This window comes from Crinia signifera, chromosome 9 (assembly GCF_055691185.1).
Source record: "Crinia signifera chromosome 9, ASM5569118v1, whole genome shotgun sequence".
Lineage (NCBI taxonomy): Eukaryota > Metazoa > Chordata > Amphibia > Anura > Myobatrachidae > Crinia > Crinia signifera.
This window is the reverse complement of record NC_139225.1, coordinates 167,095,563-167,108,798: the sequence shown is the minus strand read 5'-3', so window position 1 is coordinate 167,108,798 and position 13,236 is coordinate 167,095,563. Positions and strand designations below refer to the sequence as shown.

At 55.5% G+C, this 13,236-nt stretch overlaps 1 protein-coding gene across 1 annotated transcript in view; it reads right to left on the bottom strand.

Annotated features, from left to right (window-relative positions):
* The window catches only part of GPR4 (G protein-coupled receptor 4), a 34,108-nt gene extending 24,750 nt beyond the window's left edge, over positions 1-9,358 (bottom strand). Inside the window, exon 1 of the mRNA XM_083160677.1 lies at positions 9,228-9,358. The gene's annotated coding sequence lies outside the window, so the exon portion shown is untranslated. The remainder of the gene's footprint in view (positions 1-9,227) is intronic.
* Between the last annotated feature and the right edge of the window lie 3,878 nt (positions 9,359-13,236).

Below are 13,236 nucleotides of genomic sequence, written 5' to 3'. Positions count from 1 at the left end.
ACTGTCGACCTAGACCACGTCGACTTAATGCTTGTGTCGACATAATCCTGTCGACCGTGTCCCATGTCCACCTAGACCGACCTTGCAGTATGTCGACCCAGTGGTGTCAACCTAATGACACCACTGGGTCGACATACTGCAACAAATCGTATCCCTACCCAGCTGTAGAACTACCAGACAATAGACACAGATAAAATGGATCAGCCCAGGAAATATAACTAATGAAATATTCAAATGTGTTCTTTTTACAGGATCGGATGTGGCAGCGAGATAGAGAGAGAGAGAGAGAGACAGACAGGAGATCAGCGGGGAGAGAGAGTGCAGGACAGACAGGAGATCAGCGGGGAGAGAGAGTGCAGGACAGACAGGAGATCAGCAGGGAGAGTGCAGGACAGATAGGAGATCAGCGGGGAGAGAGAGTGCAGGACAGATAGGAGATCAGCAGAGAGAGTGCAGGACAGATAGGAGATCAGCAGAGAGAGGGCAGGACAGATAGGAGATCAGCGGGGAGAGAGTGCAGGACAGATAGGAGATCAGCGGGGAGAGAGAGGGCAGAAGGACAGATAGGAGATCAGCGGGGAGAGAGAGAGAGGGCAGGACAGATAGGAGATCAGCGGGGAGAGTGCAGGACAGATAGGGGATCAGCGGGGAGATCAGCGGGGAGAGAGAGGGAGAGAGAGGGCAGGACAGATAGGAGATCAGCAGAGAGAGAAGGACAGATAGGGGATCAGCAGAGAGAGGGCAGGACAGATAGGAGATCAGCGGGGAGAGAGAGGGCAGGACAGATAGATCAGCGGGGAGAGAGAGGGCAGGACAGATAGGAGATCAGCAGGGAGAGAGAGTGCAGGACAGATAGGGGATCAGCGGGGAGATCAGCGGGGAGAGAGAGGGAGAGAGAGGGCAGGACAGATAGGAGATCAGCAGAGAGAGAAGGACAGATAGGGGATCAGCAGAGAGAGGGCAGGACAGATAGGAGATCAGCGGGGAGAGAGAGGGCAGGACAGATAGATCAGCGGGGAGAGAGAGGGCAGGACAGATAGGAGATCAGCAGGGAGAGAGAGGGCAGGACAGATAGGAGATCAGCAGGGAGAGAGAGGGCAGGACAGATAGGAGATCAGCGGGGAGAGAGAGGGCAGGACAGATAGGAGATCAGCTGGGAGAGAGAGGGCAGGACAGATAGGAGATCAGCGGGGAGAGAGAGGGCAGGACAGATAGGAGATCAGCGGGGAGAGAGAGGGCAGGACAGATAGGAGATCAGCAGGGAGAGAGAGGGCAGGACAGATAGGAGATCAGCGGGGAGAGAGAGGGCAGGACAGATAGGAGATCAGCGGGGAGAGAGAGGGCAGGACAGATAGGAGATCAGCGGGGAGAGAGAGGGCAGGACAGATAGGAGATCAGCAGAGAGGAGCAGGACAGATAGGAGATCAGCGGGGAGAGAGAGGGCAGGACAGATAGGAGATCAGCGGGGAGAGAGAGTGCAGGACAGATAGGAGATCAGCGGGGAGAGAGAGTGCAGGACAGATAGGAGATCAGCGGGGAGAGAGAGGGCAGGACAGATAGGAGATCAGCGGGGAGAGAGAGGGCAGGACAGATAGGAGATCAGCGGGGAGAGAGAGGGCAGGACAGATAGGAGATCAGCGGGGAGAGAGAGTGCAGGACAGATAGGAGATCAGCGGGGAGAGAGAGTGCAGGACAGATAGGAGATCAGCAGAGAGAGGGCAGGACAGATAGGAGATCAGCGGGGAGAGAGAGGGCAGGACAGATAGGAGATCAGCAGAGAGAGTGCAGGACAGATAGGAGATCAGCAGAGAGAGGGCAGGACAGATAGGAGATCAGTGGAGAGAGAGAGTGCAGGACAGACAGGAGATCAGCGGGGAGAGAGAGGGCCGGACAGATAGGAGATCAGCGGAGAGAGGGCAGGACAGATAGGAGATCAGCGGGGAGAGAGAGGGCAGGACAGATAGGAGATCAGCAGAGAGAGGGCAGGACAGATAGGAGATCAGCGGGGAGAGAGAGGGCAGGACAGATAGGAGATCAGCAGAGAGAGTGCAGGACAGATAGGAGATCAGCAGAGAGAGGGCAGGACAGATAGGAGATCAGCGGGGAGAGTGAGTGCAGGACAGATAGGAGATCAGCAGGGAGAGAGAGTGCAGGACAGATAGGAGATCAGCGGGGAGAGAGAGGGCAGGACAGATAGGAGATCAGCGGGGAGAGAGAGGGCAGGACAGATAGGAGATCAGCGGGGAGAGAGAGGGCAGGACAGATAGGAGATCAGCGGGGAGAGAGAGGGCAGGACAGATAGGAGATCAGCGGGGAGAGAGAGTGCAGGACAGATAGGAGATCAGCGGGGAGAGAGAGTGCAGGACAGATAGGAGATCAGCAGAGAGAGGGTAGGACAGATAGGAGATCAGCGGGGAGAGAGAGTGCAGGACAGATAGGAGATCAGCGGGGAGAGAGAGTGCAGGACAGATAGGAGATCAGCAGAGAGAGGGCAGGACAGATAGGAGATCAGCAGGGAGAGAGAGTGCAGGACAGACAGGAGATCAGCGGGGAGAGAGAGGGCAGGACAGATAGGAGATCAGCAGAGAGAGGGCAGGACAGATAGGAGATCAGCGGGGAGAGAGAGGGCAGGACAGATAGGAGATCAGCAGGGAGAGAGAGGGCAGGACAGATAGGAGATCAGCAGAGAGAGGGCAGGACAGATAGGAGATCAGCAGGGAGAGAGAGGGCAGGACAGATAGGAGATCAGCAGGGAGAGAGAGGGCAGGACAGATAGGAGATCAGCGGGGAGAGAGAGGGCAGGACAGATAGGAGATCAGCAGAGAGAGGGCAGGACAGATAGGAGATCAGCAGAGAGAGGGCAGGACAGATAGGAGATCAGCGGGGAGAGAGAGGGCAGGACAGATAGGAGATCAGCGGGGAGAGAGAGGGCAGGACAGATAGGAGATCAGCGGGGAGAGAGAGGGCAGGACAGATAGGAGATCAGCGGGGAGAATGCAGAAGGACAGATAGGAGATCAGCGGGGAGAGAGAGGGCAGGACAGATAGGAGATCAGCGGGGGGAGAGAGGGCAGGACAGATAGGAGATCAGCGGGGAGAGAGAGGGCAGGACAGATAGGAGATCAGCGGGGAGAGAGAGGGCAGGACAGATAGAAGATCAGCGGGGAGAGAGAGGGCAGGACAGATAGGAGATCAGCGGGGAGAGAGAGGGCAGGACAGATAGGAGATCAGCGGGGAGAGAGAGGGCAGGACAGATAGGAGATCAGCGGGGAGAATGCAGAAGGACAGATAGGAGATCAGCGGGGAGAGAGAGGGCAGGACAGATAGGAGATCAGCGGGGGGAGAGAGGGCAGGACAGATAGGAGATCAGCGGGGAGAGAGAGGGCAGGACAGATAGGAGATCAGCGGGAAGAGAGAGAGCAGGACAGATAGGAGATCAGCGGGGAGAGAGAGGGCAGGACAGACAGGAGATCAGCAGAGAGAGAGGGCAGGACAGATAGGAGATCAGCGGGGAGACTGAGTGCAGGACAGATAGGAGATCAGCGGGGAGAGAGAGTGCAGGACAGATAGGAGATCAGCGGGGAGAGAGAGTGCAGGACAGATAGGAGATCAGCAGGGAGAGAGAGGGCAGGACAGATAGGAGATCAGCGGGGAGAGAGAGTGCAGGACAGATAGGAGATCAGCGGGGAGAGAGAGGGCAGGACAGATAGGAGATCAGCAGGGAGAGAGCACATAACACAATCTACGGGTGACACTAACCCACTAATCACAGGCACACTCACAGATGGGGGTCGCCAGCCTTGGTACCCAGCACTGTCGACATTCAGGTAAAAAAAAACAGTAAAAAACCTCATGTCAACCTTTTGACTGTCGACCTAGCCCATGTCGACATAATGCTAGTGTCGACCTAATGTCATGTTGACCTAGACCCATGTTGACCTTGCTGCTTGTCAACCTAGTTACTGTAGACCTAATGACTGTATTCCGATGAGAGACCGCAGGGTCAGAGATGAGAGAGCGCAGGGTCAGAGATGAGAGAGCGCAGGGTCAGAGATGAGAGAGTGCAGGGTCAGAGATGAGAGAGTGCAGGGTCAGAGATGAGAGAGTGCAGAGTCAGAGATGAGAGAGCGCCGGGTGAGAGATGAGAGAGCGCAGGGTCAGAGATGAGAGAGTGCAGGGTGAGAGATGAGAGTGCAGGGTGAGAGATGAGAGAGCGCAGGGTCAGAGATGAGAGAGCGCAGGGTCAGAGATGAGAGAGCGCAGGGTGAGAGATGAGAGTGCAGGGTGAGAGATGAGAGAGCGCAGGGTCAGAGATGAGAGAGCGCAGGGTCAGAGATGAGAGAGTGCAGGGTCAGAGATGAGAGAGTGCAGGGTAAGAGATGAGAGAGTGCAGGGTCAGAGATGAGAGAGCGCAGGGTCAGAGATGAGAGAGCGCAGGGTCAGAGATGAGAGAGTGCAGGGTCAGAGATGAGAGAGTGCAGAGTCAGAGATGAGAGAGTGCAGGGTCAGAGATGAGAGAGTGCAGAGTCAGAGATGAGAGAGCGCCGGGTGAGAGATGAGAGTGCAGGGTGAGAGATGAGAGAGTACAGGGTCAGAGATGAGAGAGTGCAGAGTCAGAGATGAGAGAGTGCAGGGTGAGAGATGAGAGTGCAGGGTGAGAGATGAGCGAGTACAGGGTCAGAGATGAGAGAGCGCAGGGTCAGAGATGAGAGAGCGCAGGGTGAGAGATGAGAGCGCAGGGTGAGAGATGAGAGCGCAGGGTGAGAGATGAGAGCGCAGGGTGAGAGATGAGAGCGCAGGGTGAGAGATGAGAGCGCAGGGTGAGAGATGAGAGCGCAGGGTGAGAGATGAGAGCACAGGGTCAGAGATGAGAGAGTGCAGGGTCAGAGATGAGAGAGTGCAGGGTGAGAGATGAGAGAGCGCAGGGTGAGAGATGAGAGAGCGCAGGGTGAGAGATGAGAGCGCAGGGTGAGAGATGAGAGAGCGCAGGGTCAGAGATGAGAGAGCGCAGGGTCAGAGATGAGAGAGCGCAGGATCAGAGATGAGAGAGTGCAGCGTCAGAGATGAAAGAGTGCAGAGTCAGAGATGAGAGAGCGCCGGGTGAGAGATGAGAGAGTGCAGAGTCAGAGATGAGAGCGCAGGGTGAGAGATGAGAGCGCAGGGTGAGAGATGAGAGAGTGCAGGGTCAGAGATGAGAGAGTGCAGGGTCAGAGATGAGAGCGCAGGGTGAGAGATGAGAGCGCAGGGTGAGAGATGAGAGAGCGCAGGGTCAGAGATGAGAGAGCGCAGGGTCAGAGATGAGAGAGCGCAGGGTCAGAGATGAGAGAGCGCAGGGTGAGAGATGAGAGAGCGCAGGGTGAGAGATGAGAGAGCGCAGGGTGAGAGATGAGAGAGCGCAGGGTCAGAGATGAGAGAGTGCAGGGTCAGAGATGAGAGAGTGCAGGGTCAGAGATGAGAGAGTGCAGAGTCAGAGATGAGAGAGCGCCGGGTGAGAGATGAGAGAGTGCAGAGTCAGAGATGAGAGTGCAGGGTGAGAGATGAGAGCGCAGGGTGAGAGATGAGAGCGCAGGGTCAGAGATGAGAGAGCGCAGGGTCAGAGATGAGAGAGTGCAGGGTGAGAGATGAGAGAGTGCAGAGTCAGAGATGAGAGCGCAGGGTGAGAGATGAGAGCGCAGGGTGAGAGATGAGAGCGCAGGGTCAGAGATGAGAGAGTGCAGGGTCAGAGATGAGAGCGCAGGGTGAGAGATGAGAGCACAGGGTCAGAGATGAGAGAGCGCAGGGTCAGAGATGAGAGAGCGCAGGGTGAGAGATGAGAGCGCAGGGTGAGAGATGAGAGAGTGCAGGGTGAGAGATGAGAGAGCGCAGGGTGAGAGATGAGAGCGCAGGGTGAGAGATGAGAGAGCGCAGGGTCAGAGATGAGAGAGTGCAGGGTCAGAGATGAGAGAGTGCAGGGTCAGAGATGAGAGAGTGCAGGGTCAGAGATGAGAGAGTGCAGGGTGAGAGATGAGAGAGTGCAGGGTCAGAGATGAGAGAGTGCAGGGTCAGAGATGAGAGAGTGCAGGGTCAGAGATGAGAGAGTGCAGGGTCAGAGATGAGAGAGTGCAGAGTCAGAGATGAGAGAGCGCCGGGTGAGAGATGAGAGAGTGCAGAGTCAGAGATGAGAGCGCAGGGTGAGAGATGAGAGCGCAGGGTGAGAGATGAGAGCGCAGGGTCAGAGATGAGAGAGCGCAGGGTCAGAGATGAGAGAGCGCAGGGTCAGAGATGAGAGAGTGCAGAGTCAGAGATGAGAGAGCGCCGGGTGAGAGATGAGAGAGTGCAGAGTCAGAGATGAGAGCGCAGGGTGAGAGATGAGAGCGCAGGGTGAGAGATGAGAGAGCGCAGGGTGAGAGATGAGAGAGCGCAGGGTCAGAGATGAGAGAGCGCAGGGTCAGAGATGAGAGAGCGCAGGGTCAGAGATGAGAGAGCGCAGGGTGAGAGATGAGAGAGCGCAGGGTGAGAGATGAGAGAGCGCAGGGTGAGAGATGAGAGAGCGCAGGGTCAGAGATGAGAGAGTGCAGGGTCAGAGATGAGAGAGTGCAGGGTCAGAGATGAGAGAGTGCAGAGTCAGAGATGAGAGAGCGCCGGGTGAGAGATGAGAGAGCGCAGAGTCAGAGATGAGAGCGCAGGGTGAGAGATGAGAGCGCAGGGTGAGAGATGAGAGCGCAGGGTCAGAGATGAGAGAGCGCAGGGTCAGAGATGAGAGAGTGCAGGGTCAGAGATGAGAGAGTGCAGAGTCAGAGATGAGAGAGCGCCGGGTGAGAGATGAGAGAGTGCAGAGTCAGAGATGAGAGCGCAGGGTGAGAGATGAGAGCGCAGGGTGAGAGATGAGAGCGCAGGGTCAGAGATGAGAGAGTGCAGGGTCAGAGATGAGAGCGCAGGGTGAGAGATGAGAGCACAGGGTCAGAGATGAGAGAGCGCAGGGTCAGAGATGAGAGAGCGCAGGGTGAGAGATGAGAGCGCAGGGTGAGAGATGAGAGAGTGCAGGGTGAGAGATGAGAGAGCGCAGGGTGAGAGATGAGAGCGCAGGGTGAGAGATGAGAGAGCGCAGGGTCAGAGATGAGAGAGTGCAGGGTCAGAGATGAGAGAGTGCAGGGTCAGAGATGAGAGAGTGCAGGGTGAGAGATGAGAGAGTGCAGGGTGAGAGATGAGAGAGTGCAGGGTCAGAGATGAGAGAGTGCAGGGTCAGAGATGAGAGAGTGCAGGGTCAGAGATGAGAGAGTGCAGGGTCAGAGATGAGAGAGTGCAGGGTCAGAGATGAGAGAGTGCAGAGTCAGAGATGAGAGAGCGCCGGGTGAGAGATGAGAGAGTGCAGAGTCAGAGATGAGAGCGCAGGGTGAGAGATGAGAGCGCAGGGTCAGAGATGAGAGAGCGCAGGGTCAGAGATGAGAGAGCGCAGGGTCAGAGATGAGAGAGTGCAGGGTCAGAGATGAGAGAGTGCAGAGTCAGAGATGAGAGAGCGCCGGGTGAGAGATGAGAGAGTGCAGAGTCAGAGATGAGAGCGCAGGGTGAGAGATGAGAGCGCAGGGTGAGAGATGAGAGAGTGCAGGGTCAGAGATGAGAGCGCAGGGTGAGAGATGAGAGCACAGGGTCAGAGATGAGAGAGCGCAGGGTCAGAGATGAGAGAGCGCAGGGTGAGAGATGAGAGCGCAGGGTGAGAGATGAGAGAGTGCAGGGTGAGAGATGAGAGAGCGCAGGGTGAGAGATGAGAGCGCAGGGTGAGAGATGAGAGAGCGCAGGGTCAGAGATGAGAGAGCGCAGGGTCAGAGATGAGAGAGTGCAGGGTCAGAGATGAGAGAGTGCAGGGTCAGAGATGAGAGAGTGCAGGGTGAGAGATGAGAGAGTGCAGGGTGAGAGATGAGAGTACAGGGTGAGAGATGAGAGAGCGCAGGGTCAGAGATGAGAGAGCGCAGGGTCAGAGATGAGAGAGCGAAGGTTTAGAGATGAGAGAGTGCAGGGTCAGAGATGAGAGAGTGCAGGGTGAGAGATGAGAGAGCAGGGTCAGAGATGAGAGAGCGCAGGGTCAGAGATGAGAGAGTGCAGGGTCAGAGATGAGAGAGTGCAGAGTCAGAGATGAGAGAGCGCCGGGTGAGAGATGAGAGAGTGCAGAGTCAGAGATGAGAGCGCAGGGTGAGAGATGAGAGCGCAGGGTGAGAGATGAGAGAGTGCAGGGTCAGAGATGAGAGAGTGCAGGGTCAGAGATGAGAGAGTGCAGGGTCAGAGATGAGAGCACAGGGTCAGAGATGAGAGAGCGCAGGGTCAGAGATGAGAGAGCGCAGGGTGAGAGATGAGAGCGCAGGGTGAGAGATGAGAGAGTGCAGGGTGAGAGATGAGAGAGCGCAGGGTGAGAGATGAGAGCGCAGGGTGAGAGATGAGAGAGCGCAGGGTCAGAGATGAGAGAGTGCAGGGTCAGAGATGAGAGAGTGCAGGGTCAGAGATGAGAGAGTGCAGGGTCAGAGATGAGAGAGTGCAGGGTGAGAGATGAGAGAGTGCAGGGTGAGAGATGAGAGTACAGGGTGAGAGATGAGAGAGCGCAGGGTCAGAGATGAGAGAGCGCAGGGTCAGAGATGAGAGAGCGAAGGTTTAGAGATGAGAGAGTGCAGGGTCAGAGATGAGAGAGTGCAGGGTGAGAGATGAGAGAGCGCAGGGTCAGAGATGAGAGAGCGCAGGGTGAGAGATGAGAGAGTGCAGGGTGAGAGATGAGAGAGTGCAGGGTGAGAGATGAGAGAGTGCAGGGTCAGAGATGAGAGCGCAGGGTGAGAGCGCAGGGTGAGAGATGAGAGCGCAGGGTGAGAGATGAGAGAGCGCAGGGTCAGAGATGAGAGAGTGCAGGGTCAGAGATGAGAGAGTGCAGGGTGAGAGATGAGAGAGTGCAGGGTGAGAGATGAGAGAGTGCATGGTCAGAGATGAGAGAGTGCAGGGTGAGAGATGAGAGAGCGCAGGGTGAGAGATGAGAGAGTGCAGGGTCAGAGATGAGAGAGTGCAGGGTCAGAGATGAGAGAGTGCAGGGTGAGAGATGAGAGAGTGCAGGGTCAGAGATGAGAGAGTGCAGGGTGAGAGATGAGAGTACAGGGTCAGAGATGAGAGTGCAGTGCCAGCAGAGTATCAGTACTGTAGTATCACACTGTGCTGCGCCTCAGCCTCTGCTGGAGCCATGTAACACAGAGATAAGGACAGGGCTGGAGGTCTCACCTGAGTAACAGCTGCCAGTAGAGGGGTCCCTTGGTCACCAGCACAGGGGCAGTGTGCAGTGTGTAGGTGCTGGGGAGGACTGTACAGAGTGAGAGAGAGACAGCAGCAGCAGCAGCAGCACTCAGTCTCTGATACAGACCCAGGGGCTGGGCTAAATATTAACTGTGTGTGTGACTGCAGAGCCCGGACATCGCCACAGCAGCACTTTACTGAGCAACGCACAGCTGTGCAGAGTGTTTAAGTAACACATGCACGACCTGGGTACTCAAGGCACTCGAACCGGGCAGGTGCACGCAGTAATGATGTTATACAGAGTCTGGGGTCACAGGTGCGTGCAGTAAGGATGTTATACAGAGTCTGGGGTCACAGGTGCCTGCAGTAATGATGTTATACAGAGTCTGGGGTCACAGGTGCGTGCAGTAAGGATGTTATACAGAGTCTGGGGTCACAGGTGCGTGCAGTAAGGATGTTATACAGAGTCTGGGGTCACAGGTGCTTGCAGTAATGATGTTATACAGAGTCTGGGGTCACAGGTGCATGCAGTAATGATGTTATACAGAGTCTCGGGACTGGGGTCACAGGTACCTGCAGTAATGATGTTATACAGAGTCTGGGGTCACAGGTGCCTGCAGTAATGATGTTATACAGAATCTGGGGTCACAGGTGCACGCAGTAATGATGTTATACAGAGTCTGGGGTCACAGGTGCATGCAGTAAGGATGTTATACAGAGTCTGGGATCACAGTTGCATGCAGTAAGGATGTTATACAGAGTCTGGGGTCACAGGTACCTGCAGTAAGGATGTTATACAGAGTCTGGGGTCACAGGTGCCTGCAGTAAGGATGTTATACAGAATCTGGGGTCACAGGTGCATGCAGTAAGGATGTTATACAGAATCTGGGGTCACAGGTGCGTGCAGTAAGGATGTTATACAGAGTCTGGGGTCACAGGTGCATGCAGTAAGGATGTTGTACAGAGTCTGGGGTCACAGGTGCCTGCAGTAATGATGTTGTACAGAGTCTGGGGTCACAGGTGCATGTAGTGATGATATTATACAGAGTCTGGGGTCACAGGTGCCTGCAGTACTGATGTTATACAGAGTCTGTATAACATCCTTACTGCACGCACCTGTGACCCCAGACTCTGTATAACATCATTACTGCGTGCACCTGCCCGGTTCGAGTGCCTTGAGTACCCAGGTCGTGCATGTGTTACTTAAACACTCTGCACAGCTGTGCGTTGCTCAGACCCCAGACTCTGTATAACATCAGTACTGCAGGCACCTGTGACCCCAGACTCTGTATAATATCATCACTACATGCACCTGTGACCCCAGACTCTGTACAACATCATTACTGCAGGCACCTGTGACCCCAGACTCTGTACAACATCCTTACTGCAGGCACCTGTGACCCCAGACTCTGTATAACATCCTTACTGCACGCACCTGTGACCCCAGATTCTGTATAACATCCTTACTGCATGCACCTGTGACCCCAGATTCTGTATAACATCCTTACTGCAGGCACCTGTGACCCCAGACTCTGTATAACATCCTTACTGCAGGTACCTGTGACCCCAGACTCTGTATAACATCCTTACTGCATGCAACTGTGATCCCAGACTCTGTATAACATCCTTACTGCATGCACCTGTGACCCCAGACTCTGTATAACATCATTACATCAAGGATGTTATACAGAGTTTGGGGTCACAGGTGCGTGCAGTAAGGATGTTATACAGAGTCTGGGGTCACAGGTGCGTGCAGTAAGGATGTTATACAGAGTCTGGGGTCACAGGTGCGTGCAGTAAGGATGTTATACAGAGTCTGGGGTCACAGGTGCTTGCAGTAATGATGTTATACAGAGTCTGGGGTCACAGGTGCATGCAGTAATGATGTTATACAGAGTCTCGGGACTGGGGTCACAGGTACCTGCAGTAATGATGTTATACAGAGTCTGGGGTCACAGGTGCCTGCAGTAATGATGTTATACAGAATCTGGGGTCACAGGTGCACGCAGTAATGATGTTATACAGAGTCTGGGGTCACAGGTGCATGCAGTAAGGATGTTATACAGAGTCTGGGATCACAGTTGCATGCAGTAAGGATGTTATACAGAGTCTGGGGTCACAGGTACCTGCAGTAAGGATGTTATACAGAGTCTGGGGTCACAGGTGCCTGCAGTAAGGATGTTATACAGAATCTGGGGTCACAGGTGCATGCAGTAAGGATGTTATACAGAATCTGGGGTCACAGGTGCGTGCAGTAAGGATGTTATACAGAGTCTGGGGTCACAGGTGCATGCAGTAAGGATGTTATACAGAGTTTGGGGTCACAGGTGCGTGCAGTAAGGATGTTATACAGAGTCTGGGGTCACAGGTGCCTGCAGTAATGTTGTTATACAGAGTCTGGGGTCACAGGTGCCTGCAGTAAGGATGTTATACAGAGTCTGGGGTCACAGGTGCCTGCAGTAAGGATGTTGTACAGAGTCTGGGGTCACAGGTGCCTGCAGTAATGATGTTGTACAGAGTCTGGGGTCACAGGTGCATGTAGTGATGATATTATACAGAGTCTGGGGTCACAGGTGCCTGCAGTAAGGATGTTATACAGAATCTGGGGTCACAGGTGCCTGCAGTAAGGATGTTAGACAGAGCCCGGGTCACAGGTGCCTGCAGTAATGATGTTGTACAGAGTCTGGGGTCACAGGTGCCTGCAGTAATGATATTAATCAGAGTCTGGGGTCACAGGTGCCTGCAGTAATGATGTTGTACAGAGTCTGGGGTCACAGGTGCCTGCAGTAATGATGTTGTACAGAGTCTGGGGTCACAGGTGCATGTAGTGATGATATTATACAGAGTCTGGGGTCACAGGTGCATGCAGTAAGGATGTTATACAGAGATTGTAGTCACATGTCAATTACATAGGGTACGGGCAAATCCTATTCTTGCTTATATTGTGACACTGTCCTCTCCTGGCTGTCCTCCTGCCTCTCTGCCCTCTCCTGGCTGTCCTCCTACCTCCCTGCCCTCTCCTGGCTGTCCTCCTACCTCTGTCCTCTCCTGGCTGTCCTCCTGCCTCTCTGCCCTCTCCTGACTGTCCTCCTACCTCTCTGCCTTCTCCTGGCTGTCCTCCTACCTCCCTGCCCTCCCCTGGCTGTCCTCCTGCCTCTCTGCCCTCTCCTGGCTGTCCTCCTACATCTCTGCCCTCTCCTGGCTGTCCTCCTACCTCTCTGCCCTCTCCTGGCTGCTCTCCTCCTGCCTCCCTGCCCTCCCCTGGCTGTCCTCCTACCTCTCTGCCTTCTCCTGGCTGTCCTCCTACCTCCCTGCCCTCTCCTGGCTGTCCTCCTACCTCTCTGCCCTCTCCTCCTGCCTCTCTGCCCTCTCCTGGCTCTCCTCCTACCTCTCTGCCCTCCCCTGGCTGTCCTCCTGCCTCTCTGCCCTCTCCTGGCTGTCCTCCTGCCTCTCTGCCCTCTCCTGGCTGTCCTCCTGCCTCTCTACCCTCTCCTGGCTGTCCTCCTGCCTCTCTGCCCTCTCCTGGCTGTCTTCCTACCTCTCTGCCCTCTCCTGGCTGTCCTCCTGCCTCTCTGCCCTCTCCTGGCTAACCTCCTACCTCTGCCCTCTCCCGGCTGTCCTCCTACCTGTCTGCTCTCTCCTGGCTTTCCTCCTGCCTCTCTGCCCTCTCCTGGCTGTCCTCCTGCCTCTCTGCCCTCTTCTGGCTGTCCGCCTGCCTCTCTGCCCTCTCCTGGCTGTCCTCCTGCCTCTCTGCCCTCTCCTGGCTGTCGTCCTACTGCTCTGCCCTCTCCTGGCTGTCCTCCTGCCTCTCTGCCCTCTCCTGGCTAACCTCTTACCTATCTGCCCTCTCCTGGCTTTCGTCCTGCCTCTCTGCCCTCTCCTGGCTTTCCTCCTGCCTCTCTGCCCTCTCTAGGCTGTCCTCCTGCCTCTCTGCCCTCCGCTGGCTGTCCTCCTGCCTCTCTGCCCTCTCCTGGCTGTCCTCCTGCCTCTGCCCTCT